Below are 13,136 nucleotides of genomic sequence, written 5' to 3'. Positions count from 1 at the left end.
CACCACTCGAAAGGTCCTTTTCAGGACCACCTTATTTTTGCATTGGCGGACTTCACTGTCACGATCCTTCTCCGCGTAACCCTCACAATATACTTCATAATATACACTTAGCTTCAGAACAATTAGTTCACTTGCAGCCTCAAAGCCAAATCTTGGCCCTTCCTTACAGTTCACTTGCAGCCTCAAAGCCAAATCTGGGCCGTCCTTATAGTGTCCAACAATGCATACGAAATAGCAGTATTTTAATGTTGAGTCACGCTTGCGATACTTATCTGATTTATTCATAATAGATAATGTTACCATGTAGCCACTGTGTGTGTGTTTTCACAACACTGACGAAATTCGCTCGTAACAGCTACTCTACGGGTTTCGGGGCATCAGCTGGAACTCACCGCGGCACACTCGGGAGGAGAAGTAGCTCCCGAAAAGCTTTATGCTTTCACATTTTAGCTTCGTTGCTCACACACAAAAGATTTGGGAAACGTCTTGTTTTTGCTGGCCTGGAAAGCGCAAACTGAGATTTATTATGAAGCGTAACCAAGGTTCATCAAAATATCGTCATTCTGAACTGGCCTACCAAAAAATCTACCTATAACAATATTTGGTACCGTGGCCGTATCCCTTTATGTGGAATTGCGGCTCTCGCATGCAAATACAATGGCTGCGTTAACGCAGGAGGGCACTCGCTTCACTGAACCAGGACTTCATGTCTGTCAGCACCTGCTAATCTGACAATGCATGACGCCCGATATTATCTTGGCTACAGTAATTTACCTTTCACCTTCATGAGGCCAAAATGTTCTTCATTCGCAGGACATGGTCCCGAGTGAGGCTTAATAGTTGTTTTTCCACCTCCGATAGCTTAAAGGGGTACCGTTCCAAAAATAATGGTCTCGCCCTATTTACAGCAATGTATTTATGGAGAGATCTTATTCATAACATGGCGCGTCGCTTCATAGCACGTGGGAATCGAGGAACGATTATAAGCTCTTCATTGCGGACATTCCCCGTTTTCGGTTTGAGCGAGCTCTAAAACACAAACCTTCCGTTAGCGTTGTATATTGCCGCTGAGCGTTTACAACAGACGATCCCGTCCGTCACTAAGGAGAACTGTGGCGCACTTCGGCTTGGTTTAATCAAGGAGTTCGTTCGAACAGTTAATGGAAGAGCGTTGTCACCAAAGGAAACTGTCCCACACGTGTGTGGCGGCCATGAAAATAAAAGACGCACAAGAAAAGCTATTCACTTAAATGTTCAGGCTCCTTTGTGTCCTGTCATCCTTTTTCCAACAACAGCTTGAAAATTCAGAGCGCTGTTCAGAGAAGGGGACAGAAAGGAAGCTTCAAGAAAAATCTCATGCCGCCCCTGGCACGTGCGTGCTCAATCGTCATAAGTTCGGTTAATGTTACGGGAGTAGGGGTTGCAGCTTTTATGGCAAGGTGTGTATAGAAATTTTAAGATGAAATAAGGCAAAAGCAAATTGGCGTGCCAATGCTCCAAACTAACTAGTAATATTTTGACAGGATCAGTGGTACCTTGCTAACAGCGCAGAATGTAGTAAAAATCTGCGTTTCGTTTTCGTGTCTTACCGCCAGATATAACTGTGGCCTTTCCTTCAGGCAAAATAATGACCTAAATAATATATTTACATTTTAAACACCCACCAACCACCTAAATTCTTAATTCATTTATACCATTACTTCAATGTTCATTAGTACTGCTGTCCCTGTTATGAAAAATTTCAATCCAGGAACTATACCAATATATTGCTTTTAAATGCTAAGAATATATCATCTGAGGTCTGAAAACGGTCTTGTATACCTCCAAATACCAAGAACAAAGCAGGTCTGCTGAGCCTTCTGCACGTACAGGAGCTCAAAGTGGAAATAAATAAGCACAAAAGTCCCGGTCCGTCATGTTTTCAGGTGGTCCTAAAAGTTCGTAAGTAACACATTTTTATTTCTTTTCTTTGTTCTTCTGCTTTCCACATGCTTCGACATGCAGGCACTCCATCTGAAGCGGGCATCTTTTGCGAAAAGTATTTGATCTTTCTGTCATTGAAATGGCGTTAACTGAAAGAGGGATGTCCGCCAACTTTCAAGACAACTACATTGGAAGCTGAGAAGCGCGGGTGAGTTCCTTCACCTTTAGACAGGCGCCATATTCCATAGCACCAAGTACAGAATACACTAGATACACAGGTGTCAAACCTGCTTTTCTTTATTGGGTCTTTCTTTTTCCTAGTTTCTCTAAAATATTATGCACCAGCTCACGAAAACGTCGCAGCTCTTTCCTCTGGTAAGTTCCGCTTACCATTATTGCAAGTTGCTTTATTGTCCTTTAATATCTTTGCTCGGCTTCAATGATTACCCTGGCTAGAATGGCTCAGCTCATTATTCTCTATTCTTCCTCCTCGAACAAGATTGGTTCCGCCAATTATGCTAGGATCGACAACAAAAAGCCGATTTTTTTTTTGCGGACATGCAAAGATACCTAAGCACACAGCGTAAAAAGGGAGAGCGCAACGTATCTGCCGTATACAGAGTAGATAAGTCGTATACATTTTGCATCGATTATTTTGTAGCAAGTGGAATAAAATCCTTCATATTTGAATAAACCTTAAAAATTATTTTCTTCGCATTAAAAGTTGCAATTCTTTTTTTCACTCTTCCTTAAGCATATATTCCGTACACAAGGTGTCTCCTTTAGAACGGTGATATTTGTAGGTTACATCAATATGAACTTAGAAGAACGACTTGTGATGAGCTTTATCTCTTCGTGATAAATTTTTAAACATCTTTTTTGCGTCTTAAATCATGCAGTCAAAAGGAACACGGAATTCTTTTCAACAAAACAGAGTGCTACATGCATGAAGTTTGAACTACTGAAGGACATCGTAAACATCATTTTTTTATTTGTTTCGATCTCTCGTGATATCACCCATTTGCGACAGTGACGTAGCCAGTGAATAGCATATCGGGCCCATTCCTCGTCCCGTATCTTCTTCTAAAATGTTTTGTCACCATGACATACTTCTCAGCCCTGCCCAACTTCAGCTCCAAGAGATGCTCTGGCCCCCGAAAAAATCTCTCTGGGATCCTGCTCTTCAATAACCACGGTTAGGAGACTAACAATGGTTCTTTGACAGCAGGTTCTGTGATGGACTAAGAAGTATTCTGTGACAAGAGTATTTATTTACAATATTTTAAACACAGGGTAGCGAGATCGAGGCAACCATGGTAGTGAGAAAAGTATGAAAAGCCTTTTTCTTTCTTCACAAAAACCAGTTCGAGGATTCCATCGCTTTTTTCGTTCTTTTCAGAGGTTTTATTCCTGCGGTCACGTCACGTCTATTGACCATGATGTTCCGAATTCCATTTAGGCAGGCTTCATCTGAGGTGAAACTGTAAACCGGTTAAGTGTCCCGCTGTCTCCGGGATGGGCCAGTATTCCACAATATCCGTTTCTAATTTGGGCATTAGGTCTAAAATGCCGAACTATACAATTGAATGCGTGGTCGTTCACCGCGCTGTGCTCAGCGAGGGCACTCCTTTGTTACTCGTACTTGAAGACATCGGTTGTATGTTTTCACATGCTCTCCAAGATCTTCTTTGCTTTCCCCACCTACGAAGCGTGACATTCAGCACCTCGTAAAGAGTAAACTAGTCAATGCGCTTTTCCTTGGGGTAACCTGTCTCTTGGCACAGAAAGTCGCAGGGGCCAGCAACCTAGCCACTACTATGTCATTACTTGCAAATTAGTCACGGAGGATTCCGCAGCTTTCTTCAAGATATTTGTGGCGATGGCTAGAACTTCCCGACAGGGAGTTGAGGCTTTCCAGGAATTTATCTCTCAAAATTCCACAAAAAAGAAAGCTATATTATCACCGCTTTTATAAATGCCAATGCATTTCGTAGTCGGGTTACGTCAGCCGTCCGTGGGGATCCATTCATCGCCATCTCCCATAGTAACAGCTGCGAGTGCGCGCGCCCCTAGCAACTGGAACCCCCACCACGTCACGCTTTGGAGGTTGTCAGCTACAGCTGTAGGTGCGTGCGCTTCTCCTGGCCCCTAGTCATCGGAGCCCCCACCTTCTTGACCTAAACATGACTTGCCACCGCCTTAATGCCAATGCCGAGCAGAGAACCCTCTTTTTTTTGTGTGGTGAACTGCGCAGTAAAGGAAAAAAAATTGGCACCATATCCACGGAGTGAATCATGAAGAGTGGGGCGAAGCATTCGTCCGTCCATTCGTTCTTGCTTCCTTCCGTCTGTGCGACCGTCCATGCGTCCATCCGCCCGTCCGTTCCTGCGTCCATTCATGCATCTGTCGGTGTGTCCATTCGTCCATCTATTCAACACTCCCAGTACCACCATCTCGCATCTTTTCATCATATATTCCCCATATAGAAACTCCGCCATCCAGCGGACATTCCAAGGACTAAACGAGAGGTGGCACACGAACACTTTTTAACAGCTTGCGCTTCGGGTCTACTTCCCCCCTTTAACCACCTCGAGTTCATGGTATATACTAGTTCACTGTATTCATGGCACTGCGGCCCAATGCTCGCTAAACCTTTCTAAAACCAAGGAGGTTACGTCCAGCGGGTATAACGTAGCAACCTTTTCCTGGCAGATACAGCTCAATGTACACACCTATGGCTGCATGGGAAATGAGAGACAGGAGAATTCGGCTTTTAATTTCTTACGTCTTGCACTTCGTACCTACTTCCCACCTTTAACTACCTCGAGTTCATTCATGGTATATACTAGTTCATTGTATTCATGGCACTGCGGCTCAACGCTCGCTAAACCTTTCTAAAACTAAGGTAGTTACACCCAGCGGGTATAACGTAGCAACCATTTTCCTTCAGATATGATCAATGTACATGCAAGGGCAGCTAATGGGGATCGCAGTGTGCATGTTAACTAAAAGCCGAATGCTCCTGTCTCTCATACACCATTATAGGCTATTAGCATGTACATTGAGCACTATTTTTTGTTGTTCAGAACGCACAGAAGGAATCTCTCACCGGCACCACCTTGGAGGTCTAAATGTTATACTTGTTACCTACTACAACGACTACGGCTGGTTACATACTACAACGGGACGCGGGACGAACGGGTGCCGCTATAAGGAGCTTCGCCCCTAAAAAAATTATTTTTCTAACGCTGACTTCTCATGCGCGAAACGCTGTCAAGTACACCACCCAATGGATTATCATTGTGTTTCAAAGGAATAATTCGGGGTTCGCTCAGGGAGAATAGCACCTATATGATGACAGAGTAACAAGTAATGTGACACACCACGTTACCGAAAAAAGTAACGCGTTACCGATAATGGCATTACCGCTGACCCTGTTTACAGTAGAAAACTTCAGGGATCGTTAGCACTACAATGTCGTTGTAACATAAGTAATAGATTATATATATATATATATATATATATATATATATATATATATATATATATATATATATATATATATATATATATATATATATAATAAAACGATATTTTTGTGCCAAACTATCCCTAGGAAATGTCAGTTGGAAACTATGTTAGTGGTAATACCACTACCGGTAATGCGTTACTTTTATTGCGATAGCCATTATATGGACACTCTCAGCTGGTTTTTGCCACCGACGTTGGCGTTGATGTCCGACGTCATACACAACATATGTTTCTCGTAGTACGTAACCACCAGTGGCACATACCCGAAATAGGTATAACATTTGGCCTCCAAGGTGGTGCCGGTGAGAGATTTCTTCTGTGCGTTGTTAACAATAAAAAATAGTGCTCAATGTACATGTCAATGGCTGCTAATGGGGAATGAGAGACAGGAGCATTCGGCTTTTAGTCAACGCGCACGCTGCGATCCCCATTAGCAGCCATTGGTATATACATTGAGCTCTATCGGACAAGAAATGGTTGCTACATTATACTCCCTGGGTGTAAGCTCCTTAGTTTTAGAAAAGTTTAGCGAGCGTTGAGTTGCAGGGCCATGAATACAATGAACTAGTATATACCATGAATGAATTCGAGGTGGTTAAAGGGGGGAAGCAGATACGAAGCGCAAGCCGTACGAAATTAAATGCTGAATTCTCCTGTCTCTCATTTCACATTAGCAGCCACTGGCATGTACATTGAGCACTATCTGACAGGAAAAGGTTGCTACGTAATACTCGCTGGGCGTAACCTCCTTGGTTTTAGAAAGGTTTAGCGAGCATTGGGCCGCAGTGCCATGAATACAGTGAACTAGTATATACCATGAACTCAAGGTGGTTGAAGGTGGGAAGTAGACCCGAAGCGCAAGCCGTAAGAAAGTGTTCATGTGCCACCTCTCGTTTAGTCCTTGGAATGTCCACTGAATGGCGGTGCTTCTATATGGGGAATATATGATAAAAAGATGCGACATGGTGGGACTTGGAGTGTTGAATAGATGGACGAACGGACACACAGACAGATGCATGGATGGACGCATGAACGGACGCAGGGGCGGATGCATGAACGAACGCAGGGACGGGCGCACGAACAGACGCATGGACGGTCACACAGACGGACGCATGGACGGACGAATGCTTCGCCCCACTCGCCATCATTCACTCCGTGGATATGCTGCCATTTTTTTCATCATTTGAACTAAATTTTTTCCAAAGCAAGCTGGAGCCGAAACAAGAGCCCTTCTATCTCAACAAACAATGCATACCCTTACAAAAATCCTATATATGGACCTATATAAAAATCCCCATATATGGCTACATCAGGAATTGGGCATATCTGGCCCATATATGGAATCCCCATATATGGGCCGTATATAACCTGATATGTCCAAATCCTGATATAGCCATATATGGGCCTTATATCCCCATATATGGGTGTTGCTGTATATGGCCATATATGGCTATATATAGAAGCATCCATATAAGGTCTTATATGGATGCTTTCATATATGGCCTTATATGGATACCTTTATATAAAGCCATTCAAATGATTCATTTATATTAGTTCAGCTTGTGTCACCGGCAAAAAATATAGCTGCTCAAATCATTCTTCAGCTAGAAATATACCTGTTTGTTGAAAGGTCTGCATGCAGTCACTATCATCTCCAAAACAAAGGCAGTACATACCCCCTGAACATTCTTGTTCAATTAAGTTATCATCAATATATCTCAAGTTATTCTCAACAACTATTTGCTAGAATGTAACTTGGCATCATATCTAAAGCTTGTGGTGGGCACATGTCACTGTTAGTCCACTTTTCCTGAAGAGATACATTCTTTGTGCTTAAATATATTGCTTACTTATCGACACTTTTTTATTTATCTATTTATTTCATTACCCACAGCAGCAATTGGCATTACATTGAGGGAGCATTTACGAAAAGTAGAATACAAAAAATACATAGCCAAACAAATAATCAAAGTCACCTGAATCACAATCTGCAAGAGAAATTCATATATAAATCGGAACATGTTCTAACATATAAATCGGAACAATTCTAACATGAAATAAAACAAATATTTTGGAGTGTAGAGGCAATGCTAGAAGGCAGCTGGTTCCATCTTGTAATTTTTTTTGGTAAAAAATCATTTTGAAACACGTCAGTCTTGCATGCGATTATTCTTATCTTGAACCTATGGTCAACACGGTCTGAGACATAGTACGGTGCAAGTAAATATTCCGCTTTATCGATTCCGACTTGACAAAAATAAATAGCATAAAAGAACCCAATTTGAGTTTCGTAAAGATATCTTTCACAGTGTGTTATGTTTAAAACTTTTCTCGTTTGTCAATGGAGCGTCCATAGTCAGTCAAAACGAAATATTGACTTCCTGTTGACCGTATGAACTGCGTGTGCATTGAATAACCTAAATGAGTTGATAATCAACTTTTAAGGAGTTCGGTCGGAAGTGATTGGTATGCAAGCTTGTTATGTACAAGTATTGTGACTAATGACCTATAGAACGACTGCTAAAACTGGTGTCTATAGGTCTCTGTGTGCGTGGGAACGGAGGCATTTAACAATATTTCTTGCCAACGGGACACTAAAAATGTACTTTGTAAATGTAATCCACTTTCCATTTTGCCAATAATGCATCATTAATGTAACAGTGGTAAAGAGCTCATTCTGCAAAAATTCCGGTGTAGGCATCGGTGGCTCTCCGTGAAAAATCGTCTTGTCAATGATCGAAAATTGAGAGAATGCAAATAAAACAACTATTATAAATTTTCGGATATGAGTGATGATCGAAATCATGCAGGCAATTTGCATGGCATGCAAGTTCTCTACCACACAGCTATGCTTCTGCTTGGAAATAAAGCAATAATAACTTCCTCTTGTTGTAAATGCAAGGAAAATAACTGCCATGCTTAACAAATACATGTATCCTGCATACAGGTTTCACAACACAACATTTAATATCGCAGCTATATTGCATGATACAAGCGTGCATTGTCATCAAGCATCACAACACGTTATTACCAACGTGACTTCGCGGTCTAAAGACAGCCAACCTTTACAAAAGGCACACTGGTTACTGCACGTATTCCCTCACGACCGCGTAGTGGGTGCATAAAGTTCTAAAACATTTTACACACATTATATTGAGAAGCACGTTCTGCTGGGCGAGTTGGTACTTCATCTTAACTTAGTTGCGCGAAAAAATTTGAAGTGTGAAAGGAAGACACCTGGACACAGCGCACACTAACAACTGAAACTTCATTGGAGAAAACAGACATATGTATGCGGTAACGACAACACGTGAGGTGGAAAAAAAATGATTAGATGAACAGACATCTGATCATTTTCTTTCACAGTGTGGACATCGTGTGATGGACGGCACTGCGCTGTCATGTGGGAAGTATTATTTAGAATTTATTTATATAATTGTAGATCACAAAGCTTCTCTAAAGGAATTAACAACCATTCTCTAACCAATCATCATATTGTTGAGAGTGTGGCTGCGCGCCCTTGTTTGGAATACGGTAGTTAAAGCTAGATTTAGTGACACGGTATAGCGCGGGAAATCGGAGAGGCGTATTTCATAAACAAAGCTGGGGATTCATGTGTCACGTAACTCTCACTTATGTTGCTTGCTACTGAGGTAGCTTTCCTGGAAGCGCATCATTTATACAATCTGTCTGCTCATCTAATCCTTTTCTTTCACCGCACGTGTTCTTGTAACCGCATGTATACGTATGTCTGTTTTCTCCAACAATGTTTCAGTTGTCAGTGTGTGCTGCATCTAGGTGTGTTCCTTTTGTATTTTAATTTTTTCGCGCAACTCAGTAATTACATAATATTTCTTGTTCTTTAAACTGTGTTACCCGTTTTCTACACAAAATGCAGTCATGTGCAAAACCTTCATTGAGACAATTTCAACCTTCTCAATTACGCAGTACTATTCCACAAATAAATTTATTCAAGTAGCATCATGCAATAAAGAGTACACACTAAGTGATTGAATTACACACAAGAAACATGATCGATACTGCTATCACGTTCAACTGTGAAAAACGGAGCTTAACGGTCCCCCAGTTTTTTCACACAGTAGCAAGTTCTAATGCATCATACCATTTTATTTGTCGGCTTGCGTAAAAATATCTACAGTGCTCACGGATTAAAACGTCACATCACATTATTTTGTGTAACTATGTATGCGGATATGCGCAGTTCCTCAAGATAACCACGCGATGTTGCGACATCAGTAACGATAATGTCGCCTGTGATGTACGCATTCCAGTCAAATTTACACTTATATCACCCTGATTGTAGATGGCGGAAACGAAATTACGGGCTATTCTTAAGTTTTTTCATTTGGATCCGTGACATTGCACCCTGTTTTGAAGAATCAAACTAGCAACAAAATTTTAACTGCGTGTCCTTATCAAAACACACGTAAATATAAAAACAAGTGGAACGTAGACGAAGAAAGATAAATTCAAAAGCAAGACAAATTCAAACGTGGGCTCATAAATCTCATGACACCCTTGGAGTTGGAGATATGCAACTCTTTTTCATTTGTAATTGCGCAAGTTGTAATTTATTCTTGGTTTTTCCTCAAGCGTTAAAATGAGAAAAATACAACACAAGTATATTTACATCAATATACTTATGAAAAGTACAATGGCACAAAACCAACATTTTCCTGACGTAGATTTTTGATTAAATAGAGCACTGTCTGGATCAAGTGAAAAAAAAAGAAAGTGTTGTCATATCGCTTAAACAAAACAGCCTAATGACGTAACCACGATTAGCATAAAGTTATTTACTCAGCAAGCATGCAATGTGGTATGTTTTCGAGTTATCATAATACTTATGAACAACGTGCGAAGGTAATGAAAATGATGAACTTACCTTAACATTTAACCGAGACTTGTCTATAAAGGAGCCTGTTGATCCTAATAACCTATTCACACCTTAAAGCCACCACGTCCATTCGTACTGCTTTAGGAAGAAGTTTTGAAGGAACGCTTGCCCGAAAGCGTGGGTATCCATTTTCTTCTCGCACGAAAAGTTGACGATCGCCAATCCAGCAGCGTACATACGCACACGCACACAAAAACACTTCCACGTCCGTCCACAATTTCGCCACGTACAGCGAAGTAGATTCCTGAGAGCTGCGCGATTATCTTGTGTAAATTGGAGCAGTAGTTGAACACGAAATAAGAGCAAAAGGAATGAAAATTAACAAACTCGATCAGCACGGCACCCATGACTCCAGCGAGCAAAAAAAGAAACAACAATGACGCGGACGGATACAGTGCACGCAGGCTTGACAATGAATATTGCAATGCACACTACATTACTCCTTGAGATCAATGATTTACGCACTTTTCACTAGAACTAAATTTTCCTGAGCTTATTGGCGAACGACGTTTCATTTTTTAACTATTATTGACGCAATGTTATTACCATACGACTGAATGTTTGTGCAAACTATTTTCTTCGTCGTTACTTGAAATGGGCCGCGGCACTCTCTTTCCTGCTCTGTCCACAGACTGGTGTAAGCCACGGCAGGGCTTCACGGTGCCTACGTGCGCTCCTTCGAACAACTTTCTCCGAATTGTCCACCCATCCGATGGGCGCCCTTTTTTGTATTTTTTTTACTGTGCGCACCCCTTGCAACCTAGCAGTCAGGCGAGTTTTTTCGTACAATGGACTTCAACTTCCTTCCGCGGGCCCCGAAAGCTGCACGTGCAAGTCCTTTGAGACAGGCATTCCGCGGAGCTGAAATCGCTGCTTCGTGTACGCTGGCTACGAAGACGCGTTTCAGCCGAATTATCATCTTACTTCGCAAGCATTTATAATGATAATAATAATATTCAATCAACCAATAATCAATCAATCATTTTTTAACCTACCCAAGAACAACCATAGGGTCTTTCATGCTGGCACGCGCGAAAAGAGAACAAAAACAAACAATACATTACAGACTGTCCACAGAAATGCAAATCAATAAAAAGAGCAAAGACGAGCAGTCAAAAAGAAATCAACGCACAATGAAAACAACAAATAAAAGAGTAGATATTCATGGAATGGGACTGAAAAATAATGTAGAATATACATAACCGTGCCGAAGGCTTCCTGAAAGACGGAAAAGGGAAGAATCTGTGCATGTGCAAAGCTACGTTAGGACAGGGCAGCCCTCACTGACAAAAAGAAAATGACTGTAGACTATGAAAAACATAACGAATTAAGAAAGTTGACGTTAGATAGACTCAGTATTCTGTAAAGGATAGAGTGTTGAAAGAAGCTGGCACGTACATGCAACGGTCGATTCTCTCTCGATAACTTACGCGGAGTTTCAAAATTACTACAACCGAGAAGGGCAGAATATCTCACCCTGAACTAGCTTGTAAAGAAATAACAGCTCAGCGCGATTTTGCCGGCCGTTAACTGATGGCAAATATAATATTCTAGCAGTGTTGAAAGGATTCTAGTGAAACGATGAGGGTAAATGCTTATGAAATTTTTCTGGACTCACTCAGTGGCGCTACTGCTGGATTTAGCAGGGCCATTCCAAATCAAATATGCATATGTACTCAAGTTGACGACGACATATCGCGGTGTACAATTTGTAGAAGGCTGTAGGAGAACCGCATTCTCGCGAGATGTTGAGCCAACAGGAAGAGAATGAAGGCCTCGCATGGCAGCACATTTAATGCAAGTAGAAAAAATTCAGCATGCTATCAAAAAGAACACCAAGATAACTGATCTCATAAAACTTACATAACGACACAGTATGACAGCATATGAATTCGCTGTTGGACGTTTTGCGAAATACAACAACAACAACACCATTAATAATAATAATAATAATAATAATAATAATAATAATAATAATACACTCATATCATTCTGACATGTCCGAAAATATCTAGCCACATTGAATGAAATGCCAGTGTCCAGGTGCCCATGAATCTCTATACGCGAGTGTACACTTGTCAGTTTGGTGGGTATGTACCGGCATACATATCTTATAAGTGCACTACCGTGTTGGTGTTGAAAGGATATGTTCGCAAGCAGTTTGAATCGTTGCGCGCCTGCACAGCAAGGGGCTGTTTACATAATGTAGAGCTTGGTTTAGGTATCACGCCAGCCCGCAAAAAATGTGTCATACTAATTGTATTCACAAGGCAATGTTTAGGCTAATCCTGATGATGGCACGTGCGCTTTAGTGACCTCGACCAAGTAATGACACACCGACACAAAATAGAGTTTTGTGAATTCGGCAGCCTACGTTAAATGTTGCTATAAAGCTTCAGCATTTCATTACATTGTCCATTAAATATGTATCACATGTGAGTCAGCTGCACCTTTTTTAACGTACATGTCTATGACGTGAGATTTATTTGACGCTTGCAAACATTACACTAAATAATTGTTCACTTGTGCAATCATAAAATTTTCGATAAATTTACTATGTGCACAGCCAGGAACATTATACGTAGCCAAAGGAAACGCAAGATGTATTTTTGCAATAAATTAGTACAAATTCCATCTTTAATGTAATCATAATGGTGCCTGGAAGTTTCATTCACGTAAGTTCTTTTTGTTTTTGAAAATACTCCCTTAAACATTGCACTGCGCATGCAATTATAGTAAATGGCTGCTGAAAGCAATCGCAGAT

This window comes from Rhipicephalus microplus, chromosome 7 (assembly GCF_043290135.1).
Source record: "Rhipicephalus microplus isolate Deutch F79 chromosome 7, USDA_Rmic, whole genome shotgun sequence".
Classification (NCBI taxonomy): domain Eukaryota; kingdom Metazoa; phylum Arthropoda; class Arachnida; order Ixodida; family Ixodidae; genus Rhipicephalus; species Rhipicephalus microplus.
This window is presented reverse-complemented; position numbering follows the sequence as displayed.